The 17454-nt window shown below is 43.4% G+C and overlaps 1 long non-coding RNA gene across 1 annotated transcript; it reads left to right on the top strand.

The window, feature by feature from the left end:
* The first annotated feature begins 1828 nt into the window (after positions 1-1828).
* LOC139039836 (uncharacterized) lies at positions 1829-16261 on the top strand. Its single transcript, XR_011493044.1, has 3 exons — positions 1829-2245; positions 8870-9006; positions 11307-16261. It is a non-coding gene; the product is annotated as an uncharacterized lncRNA (long non-coding RNA).
* The last annotated feature ends 1193 nt before the right edge of the window (positions 16262-17454 follow it).

Below are 17454 nucleotides of genomic sequence, written 5' to 3'. Positions count from 1 at the left end.
AGGTTAGCTGTGATAATCCCCATGATAGAGATGAGGAAACTAAGGATCAGGTACAGCTTCATCCTTAGCAGCAGCATCCTTTGAGAAAATGCCCAAACCAGCATTCTCTTCCTTGTACGTAATGATCCTCACCCCGTCCTCCCTTCCTTTCTACTTTCTTTTTTTCCTTCCTTCCTTCTTGCCTTCCTTCCTTCCTTAGTTTCTTTCCTTCCTTCAGAAAACCATACTTAACTACTCTGCCATTGTGATATTGTAATATAATAAGAAATACTTTTGGTCTCCATCCCTGGCTCCTAAAACAGCTCCAGAACAATCAAGGTGAAAGGAGTATCTTTTGTTATAAGACTCAAGTTTTGTTCCTCAGATTGTTCTGGAGTGATAAAGGTGAAAGGAGTGCCTTTCATTATTCATAACTAGCCCCTTTCAACCATACCTGAGTTTATGTTAACGAGATGACTTTTAGAAAGCTCCTAAGGATGGAGGGCTGGTTTCCAGGGAAACCAACCATGTGATTAGAGGTTTAGAAATCTCAGTGCCCGCGCCCCCCACCCCCAACATCCAGGGAAGGGAGAGCGGCTAGGGTTTGTGTTAATCACTGATGGCCAGTGATTTAATGAATCATGTCTATGTAATGAATCCCCATAAAAAAACCCTAACTGAAGGGATTCAGAGAACCTCTGATTTGGTGAACTCACCGAGTTGCTGGGAGAGTGGTGCACCCAGAGGGTCATGGAAGCTCACGCTTCCCCCATACCTTGCCCTGTGATGCGTGTGGGAAACCCTCCCCCTACCCCGTTTGGTGTCAGAAGTCATCGTAGTAGAGAGACAAATGGAGTTTTCTTTCTAGTGATGTACTATTCAAGGCACTGAATCTAATAAATATCTTATTGTAACCTGTGCTCCCAAGTTACTCCATCTTCAAATAGACATTCTTCCTGGACTTCCCTATACAGGTAGAGGAGAGTATGCATGGTGGTTCAGGCCACGGGCCCCAGCTCCACTTACGAGCTCTTTGACTTTGGGCCAGTTAATTAAACTTTATCTGCCTCAGTTTCCTCACTAGTAAAATAATCCCCCCCTCCGAGGGTTGTTAGGGTACTAAATGAGTTAGTATTTGTGAAGTCCCTACCTGGCACTCAATAAACGTTATTTAAGTGTGTGTTTAATAAATAAATGAGCTGGGATGGCTCAGCATTCCTTTGTGAGAGAAGAATTACTCTTTCTTCCTTATTGTTCAGCAACTTGTTCAGAGAATTGTAACTAATCTCCAAATACATGGGAGCGAGACATTCGCTTTACTGCTTCTCTTCTTTCCACCATCTAGAAGAAATTCCATAAATGAAAGAGTTTATGAGGACAAAATACATATTACCAAACATCTCTTACAAGGGCTCGGATCCAATGCCTACTTAAGGAAGAAAAAGCTGCTCATTCCTAAGGTGCACCCTTGATTCAAACCCCCAGGGGCATTCCGTATCTGAAATGGGAGGTTAATGATTCCCAGAGACCACTTTTTGAGAATGTTGAACCGATTTCATCAGTTTATGCCCTTCGCGGGTAGGTGGGAAGATTTCACAGTCTGCCCCCAATTCTTTCCAAGCCCTGGAGAAGATGAATATTCGCCCGTGGTTGCTTCTACTAAGGTCGCGAGGTCACAGCATGATTTTTTTCTCTTGTCCTTACAAGGAAATCTTTAAAACTTTCTTCAGACGGGGAACCAAAAATAGTGACAAGGAGGAAGGGTTGCCAAAGATGTGTCCTTTTTTCCCCCCTTTATTTCATTTATAGTAAAATCTTAAATCTACCAGAGTGGTTTTGCACGTTCCTCTCAGTAGACACTGTTTATTTCAAGTGGTAATTCATGCTGCACTTATGCCATAGTGCTCAGGATATCTTATGTTAAATATCTACAGCGACTACTACTCCTTTCTGTTCATTTTTATTTGCCAATAATTTTTCAGAATGTTACACTCACCTCTTTCGGCCTCTGCCAGATTTCACAGGATTTCTATAGTCTCTGAGAGAGGCAGCACTGGCTAAGTCACCATGGGCTCTGGGGGCAGAAGGCATGGGTTGAAATTCTGGACCCACCACTGGCTTTGAATCTTGAGAACGTCATCTGCCCTATTCCCTTCCTCATGAACTGTGAGCGATGAGACTGCAGGCTGCCTTGCCTTCCTCACACAGCTGTTGAGAAGATCAAGTTAAATAAGGATGCAGAAGCCCTCGAAAGCTCTATTTTACAGTGAGTTACATTTATGCTTTATGCATTTTTCCTACATGCATGTTTTAATTCACCATAAATAAGGTTAAAATAATTGAATCAGAAAAATGTAACTATAACAATTATAAATAATTGTTAAATTTGCAAAGTGAAAGATGCCTATTTGAATGTTAGTCAGTACCCTAGCTATTTAAATAAACAGAAATATATTTCTTACTTTTTATACATAACTATCTGTATATATATAGGCTAGAGTACTAGACACATCAGTGCTCTAACTAGGGCCACCTGCTTCTGATTTAGCATCTCTGAAATACTAGAGCCTAGGTTTTAGAAAACAGCTTTACTCAAGGGTGACACTTTTGTATGTTTCTTCCACTCATTTGGGTCATTGCTTTGCTTTCTGAAGTGAGTCAAATATAAAGACAGGTGCAATCAAGTTTGTGGCAGAGATTATTGGTCGCCCATCAAACACGTATCTTCTTTTCTTTCAAATGAATTTGAGCGCCGGTTTTCAGCTGAGCACACATCCTATACCCAGCTACAGGATGTCATTTCCCATTTTCCCTTATAGTTGGCTGTCACCATCTGACTAAGTTCTGGCCAATGAGATGTAAGCACTAATGTTGTGTGGAATTTCTAGAAAGTTCTGTAATAGAGAGAAGTTGCGTCCTCTCCCTTCCCTTCTTCCATCCTGCTGTTTGGAAAATGGCTGAGGCGGCTGAAATCACAGCAGTCATCCTGGATGTGAAGAAGCAGGCTACATCCTCAGGAAGGATGAGGATAAGACGAGAAGGGGTGTGAATCTCTGGTGACAATAGAGTCAACAAACAAACCGTGGACTACCTAGTTTCAGACTTAGTTCATCTGAGAAAGAATTAAACTAATATCTTGTTCAACAGTTGGGGAGTGGGAGTGGGGTGGGGGTTCTGTTATTCGCAGGTGAACCTGATTTTAACTGAAATGTCGAGCCAGCTCTGATGGCCCACCGGCTGGAGCTCTGGTGCTCTGCTTCAGGCACCCCGGTTCGGTTTCCAGGCAAGGAAGCACACCACTCATCTGTTAGTGGCCACGCTGCGGTGGTGGCTCATGTGGAGGAGCGGGAAGAACTTACAACTATACACAATTATGTACTGGGGCTTTGGTGGGGAGAAAGGAAGGAAAAAGGAGGAAGACTGGCCACAGATGTTGGCTTAGGGAGAATCTTCCCCTGCAAAAAAAAAAAGTCACTCAATGGCGCCTCAATTTCAAACACAAGTTTGAATCCCTGACCCAAAGTAAGATACTGAGAGGCAAAATATATCACCTGACATGATTATTTGGCAATTTACTGATGATTTTGTAATAAAACCCTACAATTCCTGATTCTCAGTCTTGGGCAAGCAATATGACTTCTACACAAGTGAAAGTTCAGGCTATGTCAGCCAGCAGAGGACAGACAGAGTAGCCTTAAATCTGTCTGAAGGAACAATGAATTAAGCAGAAGGACACCTCAGAGTTGCATGTCACTTGCTCATGGAAGCTGATTTGACAGAGCAGCACCCAAACCCTTGTCACTGGTCTGATGATGATCCAGGTGGCGCATGGAGGAAGGTGGAACGTGTAAGGACGTGGGCCTGTAATTTTACGCACAGCACTGAGGAAATCTAGCTAAACAGCTTTGCACCTGTATTTGGAAACTGATGAGGCAATTAGACAATCCATTAATATTTATTGGGCAATGTGATATTTTTGCCCTAACAAAATAGACAGTCCCTTTGGGAAGGCACACTTGGCCATCTTGTTCTCAGAATGTGTGGGGCTGCACTGTCATCTTCATTTACTCACTCAGCAAGTATTCATGGTGTCCCCACGGTATACCAGACTGTATAGAAAAACACTGGACCACCTTTGTTCACGCACTTCCCCTTTCTAGGATGACATCTTTTTATTCTCCCCTCATCTGAGGCCAATGTTACTTAGAGTGCCGGAGGTCCAAGAAGGCCCAGAAAGCCCAGAGGTCCAAGAAGGCATTCTTGCCCACCACAGCCCTCAGCAAAGGCTCCCTGCTCTGCTCTGAGCTCCTGTGTACTTTGCATCTGAACAATCAGCTGGGCACTTAGCAAACGCTACCTTGAATCTTTTTCGTATTTGCTGTACTGTAGTATGAGTGCCTTGAGTTCAGAGACGACATCGCTGGTGCTTAACGAATGCTCGTGGATGGTGTCATGCTCCTTTAGCGCTTTATAATTTCCATCAGTCAACATTAACTGGGCATCTCCTGCATGCCTTGCACCATATTAAGCACCAGTGGAAAGAAAAGATGAATAGGACTCGGACTCACGGGCCAGCTGGAGGAACAGAAGTGTGAACAACTCATTATAATTCAACGTTATACATGGTAGAAAAGAGCTCGGAGAAAGTGTTAGGGTGGAGGCTACTGATTTGTCCTTGGAAAGTTAAAACAGACTGCACAGAAGAGGCAGCGCTCCAACTGGCTCTTAAAGGAGGGGGAGAGGCCAGGTGGGTGAGGGGACACTTTCACACCCATTCCATCGATGGCTCTTCCCCACCTCTGGGGAAGTGGGCAGGGCAGTTCCTAACGCTTCACTTTACATGAAGAACTGAGAGCAGAACGTGTCAGAGCCTTGCCCAGGCGTTCTGGCTGTAAGGAGACATGAATCGGGCCTGGAACCAGGCTCTGGCTCCTAATCCAGTCCTCTTTCCACTGGGCCTCACCGTCTCCCTAAACAACGTCGATGACCGCGAGGTCGGCCCTGCAGGGGGCCAGGTGTTTCTTATTTTCTCAGTTAAAATGAGTCAAGTAATTCCTTTAATTTATTGCATTTTCCCTTCCATTTTTCATAATTCTCTCCTTTATGAGGCCAGAGTTCTCAGCAATGCCCCTTACAGAAATCTTCCCTAAGGAAATAATCAGAGAGGCAGACAAAGATTTATGTACAAAAACTTTCCTTGCAGAGCTATTTATAATAACAGAAAATAGGAAACAACCTAAATTTCCAACAAAAACAGACTAGTGGGCAGGCCCTAAACCTCTTGCCATATATTTTAATGACATTTAAAAAATGCTTACAATTAATTTTACCAAAAAAAAAAAGACAGAATAAAGACTCGTGATTCCAATTTTGCTGAGTATACATGCCAACATACACAGAGAAAAAGGAGAAGGGCACTCAGCAAGATCTTCACAGTGCCGTCTTGGTACTATTTGTTGGTTTTTTCTGTTTTCCACAGGGCACATTTTATCATCAAAGATGCAGAAGTCATCAAGAGGGGAATAAAATAGAGACTGGATTCCTGTATTAGAGTTCTCCAAAGAAACAGAAACAATAGAATATTGTATATGTATATAGTATGTATTGTATATATCTATGTGTATAATACATATATGTATATTTCTATGCAATATATATGGAGAGAGAGAGAGAGACCAACTGATTTTAAGGAACTGACTCATGCAACCGTGGAGGCTGGCAAGTCCAAACTCTGCAGGGTATGCCAGCCAGCTGGAAACCCAGGGAAGAGTTGACCTTGCAAGTCAAGTCCAAGGCACTCTACTGCCAGAATTCTCTCTTATTCAGAGGTCAATCTTTTTCTATTAAGGCCTTAAACTGATTTTTTTGAGGTCCACTCACATTAGGGAGGGTAATATACTTTACTCAAAGTCTACTGATTTAAATGTTAATCTCATCTAAAAAAAATACCTTCACGGAAACATCTAGAACAATTGACCAAAAACCTGGATACCATAGCCTAACCAATCTGACACATAAAAATAACCATCACAATTCCCTAACCACTTAAGATTTCTCTCCAGTAGGCCCAATGGTTTGAAGACAGGGCCTCTGTCCCCTCTCCGACTCCCTGTCGCTCAGCACAGGTCTGGCTTGTGGTAGATGTTCAGCAGGTGTGGGAATGAGTGTGTGGGGGAGGGACGGAATGAACTGCTAAGAGGACAGGCAACAATACTATAAAGTTATCGACTCAGAATAGCACCCATCTACACTCAGGGTCCCTTACCCTGGGACCTGGCCAGCTACGTCAGAGGAAGCCACATCACACTATCAGGGCAGGCCCTGGCCACCACGATTACCCCAAACCCTACCCTACCCACCCACCTAGACCCACTGAAAACCCACCCTGAGCCCAGAGACTACTGAGCACACACAGTCCCCACCAGTGGTGTCACCCTGCCAAGAGCAATGGTCAGGGGGAGGCAAGAGTCCTTTAGGATCACAGATGTGGACCCTCTGGGGGCTGCCTGCATAGAATCAGCAGCCTCCACTGCCTCAGTCCAGGCAGGTGGCTGTGGGAGCAGCTCCTCACTGTCAACTACAGCCAGACAGTGGCCTGTGCTGCCTCATCCCCTGAAGAGAGCGCGCAGCTTCTCCAGCCACCGTTGAGTTCTCTCCCTCTGTTCCAGGTGGCCTTTTGTCCCCTCTGGGTTTCCTGTTTTCCCGATTCGTTCAACCCTGCCTTGGGCTAGAATCTTCCCCGAAGCCACAGAGCCCCGGATTCTCTGATCTCTGCTGTTCCACTTCCCTCTGAAGCCGCAGAAGGCCAGGACTTTGGGGCCCCGTCAATTCAGAACAGCCTAGATTGGTAAAAACGTTTCAATAGCGCTAGTCACCAAAGCACAAAGGCCAGGAAATTCAGGAGGCCCATAAAGTGATTTGAAAGGAGAAACAAAGAACAGGGTTGGTTTCGTTATACTGTGGATGAATAAAAATCTATTCAGTGTGGAGATCTTCTTGTAGTCATGCGAAAAGTATAAAAAAAATCTACGCTGAGGAGTAAGTTCTAAGATTTTACATACTTCATGGGGAAATTCAGACACAAACCCTTATCGAGAGAAGGAGACCATGATTGCACTTAGGGATGAGGCTAGAAGCCGTGGCTGGTAGACATCTGACCATGTCAGCCCCTGTCAGAGGCAGGCTTGAGGTGGCAGTGAGAGAACCAGGCATCGCCACGCAGAGGGGTGGGCCTGTTAGGTGAGCTGGTCCCTGTCTAAGCACAACAGTGTTGGCAAGGAATCTGGACAGGTGGGGGCCAGCTCTGTGTACAGCAGATGAGGGGCACACCTGGTGGGCAGGCGTCCCAGAAAATCAACAGCCTGAAAAGTATGGATCGTAGATGTTGTCTGATGTGATAACAACCGCATACATTTATGGAGCACTAACCGACAGCCAGGCACTGTTCCATGTACTTTGCATAGATAATCTGATTTAATCCCCACAATGTCCCTATGAAGTTACTGCTAAAATTGTCCCTATTTTATAACAAAGGAATCTGAGGCCTAGAGGGATGACATGACCTCACTTGCTCAGAGTGCACAACTGGTAAGTGCTGGAGCTGGAAGCTGATCCCAGCATGGGATCCCACAACTGTCACTCTCAGACTATATGCTGCACATGCACACACCCTCACATAGACACGCTCACGGACATGTACCCTGATAGACACACACAGTCACAGACTCACACTCAGACATATGCAGGTTTCTTGTGATGCTAAAGTCAGATGTCTGTTCTTTTTTCCTCTTACACAAAAATACACACTCACTGTCTTACCTTTGCAGTCCTAGCCTAAAGCAATTTCCTGACCCCTATCACTGTTCACCTCAGCCCAACATTTCAGTTGCAAATCTGTACAGCTGTGTTCTGGTCTTGACCTTTCCTTCTTTATGTCTCTGCTGTGAAAGCTCCAGGCCAAGAAGTCACCACATATTGGGATGAATAGGCATTCCAAGCTCATTGATGGCTCCCTTTGGACACCTGTTTCTTTGGTCTTGTCAGTGGTGGAACAGCGTAGAGAAGAAGCAGATGAGGCCTGGATCAAGACTCCAGAGACCCAAACTTTACCAACAACCAACAAGGCAGCCTCCTGAGCACAGGGTTTTCACCTCCAAACTGAAGAAATCAGCCATCTCTAAACCACTAGTAGATTGTATCTCAGTGGTCTCTATCCAGGGATGCAGGACTGGGCATTCTTCCTTTCGTAGCCTCCACTGCTTTCAAGAGGGAGTTTGATGGTCTATCTTTGGTCAGGAAGGAGACACAAGGAGATTTCTTTATGAAAGTGGACATCCACCCACACGTGTTCATGATGTCCTTTGGAGCATAAAAAAGAAAGATTCAAACACTGACAGCGAATGCATCTTTGCCAGGTCTTGCCCGGGAGCTTTCTGATTTATAGGTTTGAATTCATTCCTCAATTCAGAATGACTTGTTCTTCTTCCTCCCCTTTCAGGATATTTGCAGAGGAGAACTCTATGACTCCTCTCGGTCATTCAGCAAACATATAAATGGCATGACACTAAATGACTAACCTTTTGAAATCAACAAGAGTTTCCTGGGACGCAGCCTTGAGAAAGGTCAATATTTGCAGTTTATCCATTCTGTGCATTAAACAGCATTAAGTAAGCACCAAAGAACAAAAATAGCTGCTGGGGGGCAGGCAGGTGCCCAGAGGCAGTGAGAAAGCTGAGTTGGAGCCAAGAGGCCAGTGTGTAGTTAGGGAAAGGCCCCCTCATAGAAGTAGGAGACAGCTGGTTTCACTTTGCTGCATGACCCCGGCCTGTGGAATTTGCTTGTCCTTCCTTAGAATGGTGGGATTAATACAATGAATCTAATCTTCTTGCAGACTTTGCTGGGAACGCCCAAACCAAGAGAGAAAAGAACCACCATTGGTGGCTTGGCAGCCAGTGAGGTGGGTGGGCGCTGATATTCTATCATTCCTGACTAGCGGGTTCCTCGCTTAATGAAGCCTTCCTTCCCAAGGTAGGAGCCCCAAAACTACATTTCCCAGCTTCACTTGTACCTAAGATGTAGGCACGTAACCAGCGCCAGCTACATAATTTGTGAAAATTGAAAATGTGAGGTCCCTTATTCAAAAAGCTGGGGGGGGAGGGGGCGGTGTTGGGGGAGGGTAGGTGCGTGGACCGACCCCATGGCCGAGTGGTTAAGTTCGCACACTCTGCTTAGGCAGTCCAGGGTCTCACTGGCTCAGATCCTGGGCACAGACATGGCACCACTCATCAACCTATGCTGAGGGGGCATCCCACATGCCACAACTAGAGGGACCCACAACTGAAAGTATGCAGCTATGTACCCGGAGGGCTTTGGGGAGAAAAAAAAAAAAGCAGGAGGGAAAACTGCAAAGTACTAAAAAATAATCCATTTTTCTTTTAAAATATTTTACTACTCGTAAGATGTACTATGGGGTAGCAGTAATATATTAAGAACAACACAAATTTACAAATTGCAAAAAAAATTGTCATAATTTAAAATACAATAATGAACAGTACTTTATTAATGTGTCTTGATTGATCATGATTTTTCTAACTTGATTTTCTGAAAATTAATTTAGCTCATCAAATTTAGATCATCAAATTTATGCTTTTTGGCAAACTGATTTGTAACGTACATAGTCAAAAGCAATGTCAGTTGCTCTTAGCAAATGTAAGATCACAAGTAATTTTGCATAATTTTTAATTTTGAGAAGGACTTTTCTGATGCCAGTGTTACTGGAGTTGTTAAGAGAACTTTAGTCTGTGACAACATTGGGATAAATTTTTCATAAGTTATTTTGAAATAACAAATTTTAGTACATGTAGTATTGATAAAATTCTTGCAGAATCAATTTTCTAAAAAGATTTAACTCCTCATACTAATCAGTTTTGTATAAGTCTGAATTTAATTTTAAATGTAAATTATACAATAGCATTTTGATGTTTTCCTCTGACACTACCTATAACTCATTGAGGTCTCATGATTTGTACATAATTTGAAACATCTGTTTATACATTCCATCACTTTATCTTCAATTGCAAAAAAAAATTAATCAAAATTATCTTCCTCGTTAATAATTGGTTCATCCAAAGCTTCATATGAAAATAGTGTTCTTTTCCATTAAACGTGGCAATCTTAAAATTTAACTTCTGTTTCTAACTCTGTGCAATGTTTTGTTTCTAACTCTTTGCAATGTTGCAGCAGTTTTCAAAACCAGAGATTCTAAACTCTTTGAAGAATTCTAATAATTCCCCTCTATGCTTTATTGCAATGTCTATGCATATGCTTTTATTTTGTAATAACTCACTAAGCACCAGCTTTTGCTATCCCGGCTCTCAGGCCGGAGAATCTAGATTAGATTAGATTCACCGCGTTAACATTTGTACAGATGCTGCAAGGACGCGCAGACACCCCACCTTCCCCCCACCGTCCCTGCCCTACCCAAGATGGAGCCCTCTCTCTCCCAGGGGAGCAGCCACTACCACCACAGGGGCTGCTTCTTTTGCTGCTGCTGCTGCTGCTGCCATTGCCACCACCAGCCAGGGCCCAGGTCCCTGCTCAGCCACCACCTGGGAAATTCATAGAGCCCGGGACTGTCCCAGGTGAGAACATGGGCACTGGGCATCCAAGCCAACAGCTCGGTGCAGCAGTTCCCTCGCACCTGTGGGCCTGAGCCATGTGTGCTCACACTGCCGCCCAATGCATCTCCACTGCATACGCACGTGCTTCATTGTCTCATTAGATTTTGCATACAAAACACAAGCTCAAGGATCAAATTATTATGAATTTCAAGACAGCAACAGTGGCAGACCATTAAACCAAGCGGGGGCCCTTTCTGAGAGATGAGCCCTGTGCACCTGCACAGGTTGCATGCCGTGAAGCCACCCTGCATGTAAATGTGAGTCCAGTGCTCAGACGCACCCTGAGAGAGTTTGATTCCATGGTGAGCTGGGCAGGGAAACAGGTGTGGTGGGGAGACTTCTGTTTGCCAGCTCGGTTGCCAATGGAGGCCGTATGTTTCTGGGTAGACAGCGGCAGCACTTTCCACACCACTGCAATAGAGAGATGGGATGGAGGCGGCAACAGTTTGATCAGGCCAGTGGGGCAGCACGGTTCTGGGAGTTATTCCTGGAAACATACCCAGAGCTCATTTCTCTAGACCTCTGAGGTCCTATGAGCTATCTGCTATCCTTTAAGAAACCTCTTTCTCCTTAAACTAGGTAGAGTAAATTCTTGTTTGCAACTAAGAACCCTGATAATATGTAAGTATTATTTTCTCCATTTTACAGATAAGGAAACTCAGATGTGGAGAGAACTCGCCCAGGGCCACGGAACTAGTGATGGTACGGCAAGGATTCAGACCGAAGCCCGGGCTCTAAACCACGACACTGCACCAATTCTCCACACATCAGCGAGCTCACCAAATGGCCCCCTATACTGCATCATAACTTTGTACTGAATACAGTCGTGCACCGCACAATGATGTTCCAAGTCGACGACAGGCCACATATACAACGGTGGTCCCATAAGATTATAATGGAGCTGAAAACTTCCTATCGCCTAGTGACATTATAGCCGTTGTAACATCATAGCTCAGTGCGTTACTCATGTGTTTGTGCTGATGCTGGTGTAAATAAACCTACCATGCTGCCGTCAGTTCTATAAAAGTGTACAGTACATAATACTTGATAATAATAATAAGCGACTATGTTACCGCTTTATGTGTTTACTATACTACACTTTTTATCAGTATTTTAGAGCGCTCCCTTTCTACTTATAAAAAATGTTTACTATAAAACAGTGAGCCACATTATGCCAGCAGCAGGCTCATACATCTCATGTTTACACATCTCTCGATTGCATCGTTTTCTCTTGTGCCTGACTTACTTGTGTTGTTTTGTTCATCATGGCCCCTAAGCATACAAAATCCACTGCTAATGTTGCCAGTAAGAAGGCACGTTGAGGGGTTGACCTGGAAATGAAATTAAAAGTGACTAAGGGCTACGAAGGCAGAAAATCAGTGATGGTTATTGCTTACCACGCAGGCATGTCCCATTGCACCAGAGCTGCAGTCTTGAAGAATAAGAACAAAGTGACAGAACCTGTTAAAGGATCTGCTTCAGTGAAGGCCACGACACTAACAAAAATTTGAGAAGGGCCAGTATCAGACATGGAGAAACTTCTAATGACCTGGATTGAGGACCAGACGCAGACGTGTATCCCTCTCAGCACCGTGATGATCACAGCTGAAGCAAAAAGTTTGCGATGTTGAAAGAAAAACCTGGACCTGACTATTACGTTGAATGTACTGCCAGCTCTGGGTGGTTTAGATTCAAGAATCATTATTCATTACATAATGTGAAAGTGAGTGGTGAGTCTGCGAGCGCTGATATGAAGGCAGCTGAAGAATTCTTGGAAACTCTAGATAAGCTGATTGTGGAGGAAAATTACTTGCCAGAGCAAATATTCAATTGGACGAAACCTCCCTGTTCTGGAAATGAGTCCCTGAAAGGCTGTTCGTTCATAAGAAGACCAAGTCAATGACAGGTTTCAAGGCTTTTAAGGACAGGAAACAGTCTTACTTTGGGGCAATGTTGCAGGCTACAAATTGAAACCCTTTGTGATCAGACACAGTGAGAACCCCAGGGCCTTCAAGCATATCAATAAGCACACACTGCCAGGGTACTACAGGAGCAATAAAGTCATGGGTGACTCAGCTCCTCTTCCAAGATGCCCCGCTGATTGCTGTGCCAGTGAAATGGAGAAGTACTGTTTAGAGAATAACAAACCGTTCAAGATTTTGCTTATTGTTGACAATGCTCCCAGACATGCTCCTTTTATTGGTGATCTTCATCCGAATATCAAAGTGGTGTTTCTCCCTCCAAACACCACCTCTCTTCGATCTAACCAATGGAGATATAGTAGCTTTTAAGGCCTCCTACCTGAGGAGGATCTTTGTCCAGGCTATTGCTGCAACTGAGGAAGATGCTGAGAAGACACTGATGCAATTCTCGAAGGACTGAAACATCTATGACTGCATTAAGGACCTCACTCCTTGGTGGTAATGTCACCAAGGAGTGTATGAATAGCATCTGGAAGAAGACACTCAAGAGATTTATCCTTGACTTCGAAGGATTTGCCAAGGATGAGGAGGTTGCAAAAATCAACAAGGCTGTGGTTGAGATGGCAAATGACTTTAACCTGGGTGTGGATGAGGATAACACTGAGAAACTCCTAGAGCTGGTTCCTGAGGAGTTGACTAATGAGGAATTGTTGGAACTGGTACAAAAACGCATAACTGGAAGAAGAGGCAAGAGAAAAGGAAACTGCGGGAGGAGAAAAAGAAGAAGAACCCCCAAGAAAATTCACACTGAAGGGTTTAGCAGAAGCTTTTGCAGATCTCAGCAAGCTCCTTAAGAAGTTTGAAAACAGGGACCACAACACCAAAAGGTTTTTGTTAATAGAGAGGAATGTTCATGGTGCATTGTCTGCTTACAAAAAAGAAACAAACCAAGCAAAGCACCATGGCCATATTTCTGAAAAGAGTGACACCTCCTGAAGAGGAGCCTCGGGCAGGTCCTTCGGGAGGTGTTCCAGAAGAAGGCATTGTTATCGTAGGAGATGACGGCTCCATGCATGTTATTGTCCCTGAAAACCTTCCAGTGGGACAAGATGTGGAGTGGAAGACAGTGAAATCGATAATTCTGACCCTCTGTAGGCCTAGGTTAATGTGTTTTTGTTTTTGTGTGTGTTTGTGTCTTTGTTTTTAATAAAAAAGTTTAAAGAGTAAAAAATAAAAAACTTTTAAATAGACAAAAGCTTATAGAATAAGGATATAAAGACAGAAAATATTTTTCTACAGCTGTACAATGTGTTTCTGTTTCAAGCTAAATGTTATGACCAAAGAGTCAAGAAATTAAAAAAAAAAATTTTGTTTATAAAGTAAAAAAGTTACAGTAAGCTAAGGTTAATTTATTATGGAAGATTATTATCTTTTTTATAAATATAGTGTAGCCTAAGTGTACCATGTTTATAGAGTCTACTGGAGTGAACAGTAACGTCCTGGCCTGCACATCCACTCTCCACTCGCTCTCTGACTCACCAGAGCGACGTCCAGTCCTGCAAGCTCCGTTCGTGGTAAATGCCCTCTACAGATGCACCATTTTTTATCTTTTCTACGGTATTTTTATTGTACCTTTTCTATGTGTAGATACACAAATACTTGCCATTGTGTTACAATTGCCTACAGTATTCAGCGCAGTAACATGCTGTCTAGGTTTGTAGCCCAGGAGCAATAGGCTATGCCATCTCGCCCAGGTGTGCAGTAGGCTGTACCAGCCAGGTTTGTGTAAGTTCACTCTCTGATGTACTCACGATGACAAAATCACCTAACAACACATTTCTCAGAATGTATCCCCGTCGTTAAGTAGCACATGTCTGTATCTGTTCATTTTTGCCTTGAAGGAATTGCCTCTTGTACCCCTGGTGGGATTGTCGATCATGTGCCCTGACTCTGCAGTGAGCAGGAGGTGTGTGAGACAGCCTGGGCCAGTCAGGGTATCCCGTCTTCCTAAACGCAGTAATGGGCCCAGTGGTGGACTTCTGTCCCAAGCAAGGTCATTCAGAGTCCAGTTAGGGGAAATAATATGCATGCGGGGAAAGACCGTCTCTCCTTCTGAGATTGTAATCATCATGTAAGCTAATAGGGACCATTTTTTCTATCCAAATAGAGTCTATTTGAGTAAGAAGCTAACGGGAAAAAAGCAGAGCTGAGAGACACTCCTGATGACTTCATTTGAGCCCCTGGATCTAGCCATTGCTGAAGCCTAATAAGTTGGTCAATAAGTGTTCTTTTTACCTACGTTAATTCAATTTGATTTTCTGATGTTAAAAAAAACCACAAAACAACCCCCCCCCCAAAAAAAAACCCCACACAACTACAAAGATACTTTATGTAGTAGAAGGGGTGACAGACTTGACTGCTATTTCATTGCAACCGTCTGCTGCCTGCTTCTGTCACTGCTTGTGGAGACTTCTATGCTGACCCAAATAGCTCCTCACCAGGGACCATTTCTCTTCCATTATTTATTTTCCATTTCTGCTCACAAAGGAGATCACATTGGGCAGCAATTACTGCTACAGCCATCCACGCTACATATAGCTCATGCACTGTTCTTTCTCTTTACCTCCTCTCCCTGGCCATGCCTGGGTCTCAAATGAAAAGGCATTATCAACCTTCATCAGGGATAGAAAGAGGTATGAAGGAAGAGCTTCCCTTGAAATTCTAGGCTGTCTGTACAGTATCTGGTAGCTCCAGAAACAACATGGACTACTGATGTTGTGACTTATTATAGACAATGTGACTTAGTTAATATCAGCGTCTGAATTTCTTCAGAAATAGAAACTAAAAGGAGCAAAAAGAGATCAGGGAGATGATCTCTTTCAGTGTCTGCCCAGTGTGGGTGGCTCTCACTGTTATACAAGAGACAACGTCATTGGAACATGGACACGGCATTAAATAGCACTGAGTCAGAAGTATGACATTCTTTCCCGAATCTAATCAAGAGGAAACATCAGACAGGAATGGAGGGCCGGTCTATAAAGTCGCCAGCCTGCATTCTTCAAAAATGCCAATGTCAGGGGCTGGCCCCGTGGCTGAGTGGTTAAGTTTGTGCGCTCCGCTGCAGGCAGCCCAGTGTTTCGTTGGTTCGAATCCTGGGCGCTGACATGGCACTGCTCATCAGACCACGCTGAGGCAGCGTCCCACATGCCACAACTAGAAGGACCCACAACGAAGAATATACAACCATGTATCGGGGGACTTTGGGGAGAAAAAGGAAGAAATTAAAAAAATCTTAAAAAAAAATTGCCAGTGTCATGAAATACAAAGAAAGGCTGAGGAACTCTTCCAGATTAAAGAAGACCAAAAAGACATGTGACTACCAAATGTAATACATGATCAGAGCTGGTTCCTGTACTGGGGAAAAAATGCTATAAATGACATTATTGGGTCAATTGACAAAATTGAATTATAATGGAATTATAGCCTGGAGTTAGATAGAAGTAATGCATCCATGTTAAATTTCTTGAATATGATTACTATACTGTGGTTATAAAAGAGCATACCCTTATTCTTGGGAAAGACATACTGGGGTCATTAAGGGCATGGTGTTTGCAACCTACTCGATGGTTCAGAAAAAAAAATTATAAGTGTATATAGAAAGAGAGAAAATGAAAAAGCAAATAAAGTCAATGTCCAAAACTTGTAAATCCGGCTAAAGAGATCTACTGGAGTTCTTTTGTACTATTCTTATACCTTTTCTGTAAGTTTGAAATTGTTTCAAAATAGAAAGTTTTCTCACAAAAGAGTAAGCCAGTCTTTCAAGTTTCTTTCAACCCTCATGATTATGTCAAAGAGAAAGTATCAGTTGGGGACTAATACACCTTGAACACTTTTCTAACACTTGCTAATCGCCCTTTTTAATAAAGAGAGAGCAAGCCTCAGGCTCGGTCCTTGGCAAGCAGCAGTTACTAGCTAGAATTTAATAACGTAGTCTTGTTTTCATTGTATTTACTTTCTATTTATGACAAGTAGGGGAGCTTTCCCTGTATGATAAGATATAAAACTACCCTTTAAATAAATTTATATAATTAGAAATGAGTTAATGTGAAGAAAAATATTGATATAAAAGTACAAGTAGAATTTGGAGGATAAAGACGTGATGTTTAGTCCCAAATTGCCTGACGTTGAGGAAACCCTATTCTATTCTGATGGCCTCATTTTACAGGAAGGGAGGCTGGACCTCTGAAAGTTCGGTGGCTTGTCTAAGATCCCATAGTCCCTAGTGGTGAGGATGGAGCTCTCAGGGCCATCGCCCCTTCCACCACAGCCCACTGCTGTGTGACTCACGACACAAGAGCGTCAAAGTCAGCCCTACAATAAGAAATGCAAAGTGGCATCACTTTTTGCTTATACACACGCATATGCATACACACAAGCTAGTTATCCATTTTGCAAATCAGGCAACTCATAGCAAAAGCAACCCTCACTCTTGGCTTAGACCTCTGACATTGAAACGATCTTTTCTACTTTTCTCATTTCCCAAGCAGCCAATGGAACAGAGTGAGTCATTCCTATATAGTTTGTAGACAAATTCAAAACATTCTTTTTTTAAAGCACTGATACGATCCTAGAATCCTGGCAACTTGAAAGAACAGCTAGTTCCATTTCATAAATAGATTCGGAAATAGTTGAGGGAAGGAAAGCTGGGCATTCACATGTTTCAAGGTACTGGCCCTGTGTCCCAACTCTCAATGCTTACAGTTCCTGGAGGTGCCAGCGAAAATACTGTCCTTTTTCTCTGACTTTCTTGCTGTTACTCAACACTGTTTCCATACATCTGTAGGTGGATTTTATTTGGCCTTCAGTGAAAAATT

This window comes from Equus asinus, chromosome 12 (genome assembly GCF_041296235.1).
Source record: "Equus asinus isolate D_3611 breed Donkey chromosome 12, EquAss-T2T_v2, whole genome shotgun sequence".
NCBI lineage: Eukaryota > Metazoa > Chordata > Mammalia > Perissodactyla > Equidae > Equus > Equus asinus.
The sequence above is the reverse complement of the archived record's forward strand: the minus strand, read 5'-3'. Positions and strand labels throughout refer to the sequence as shown.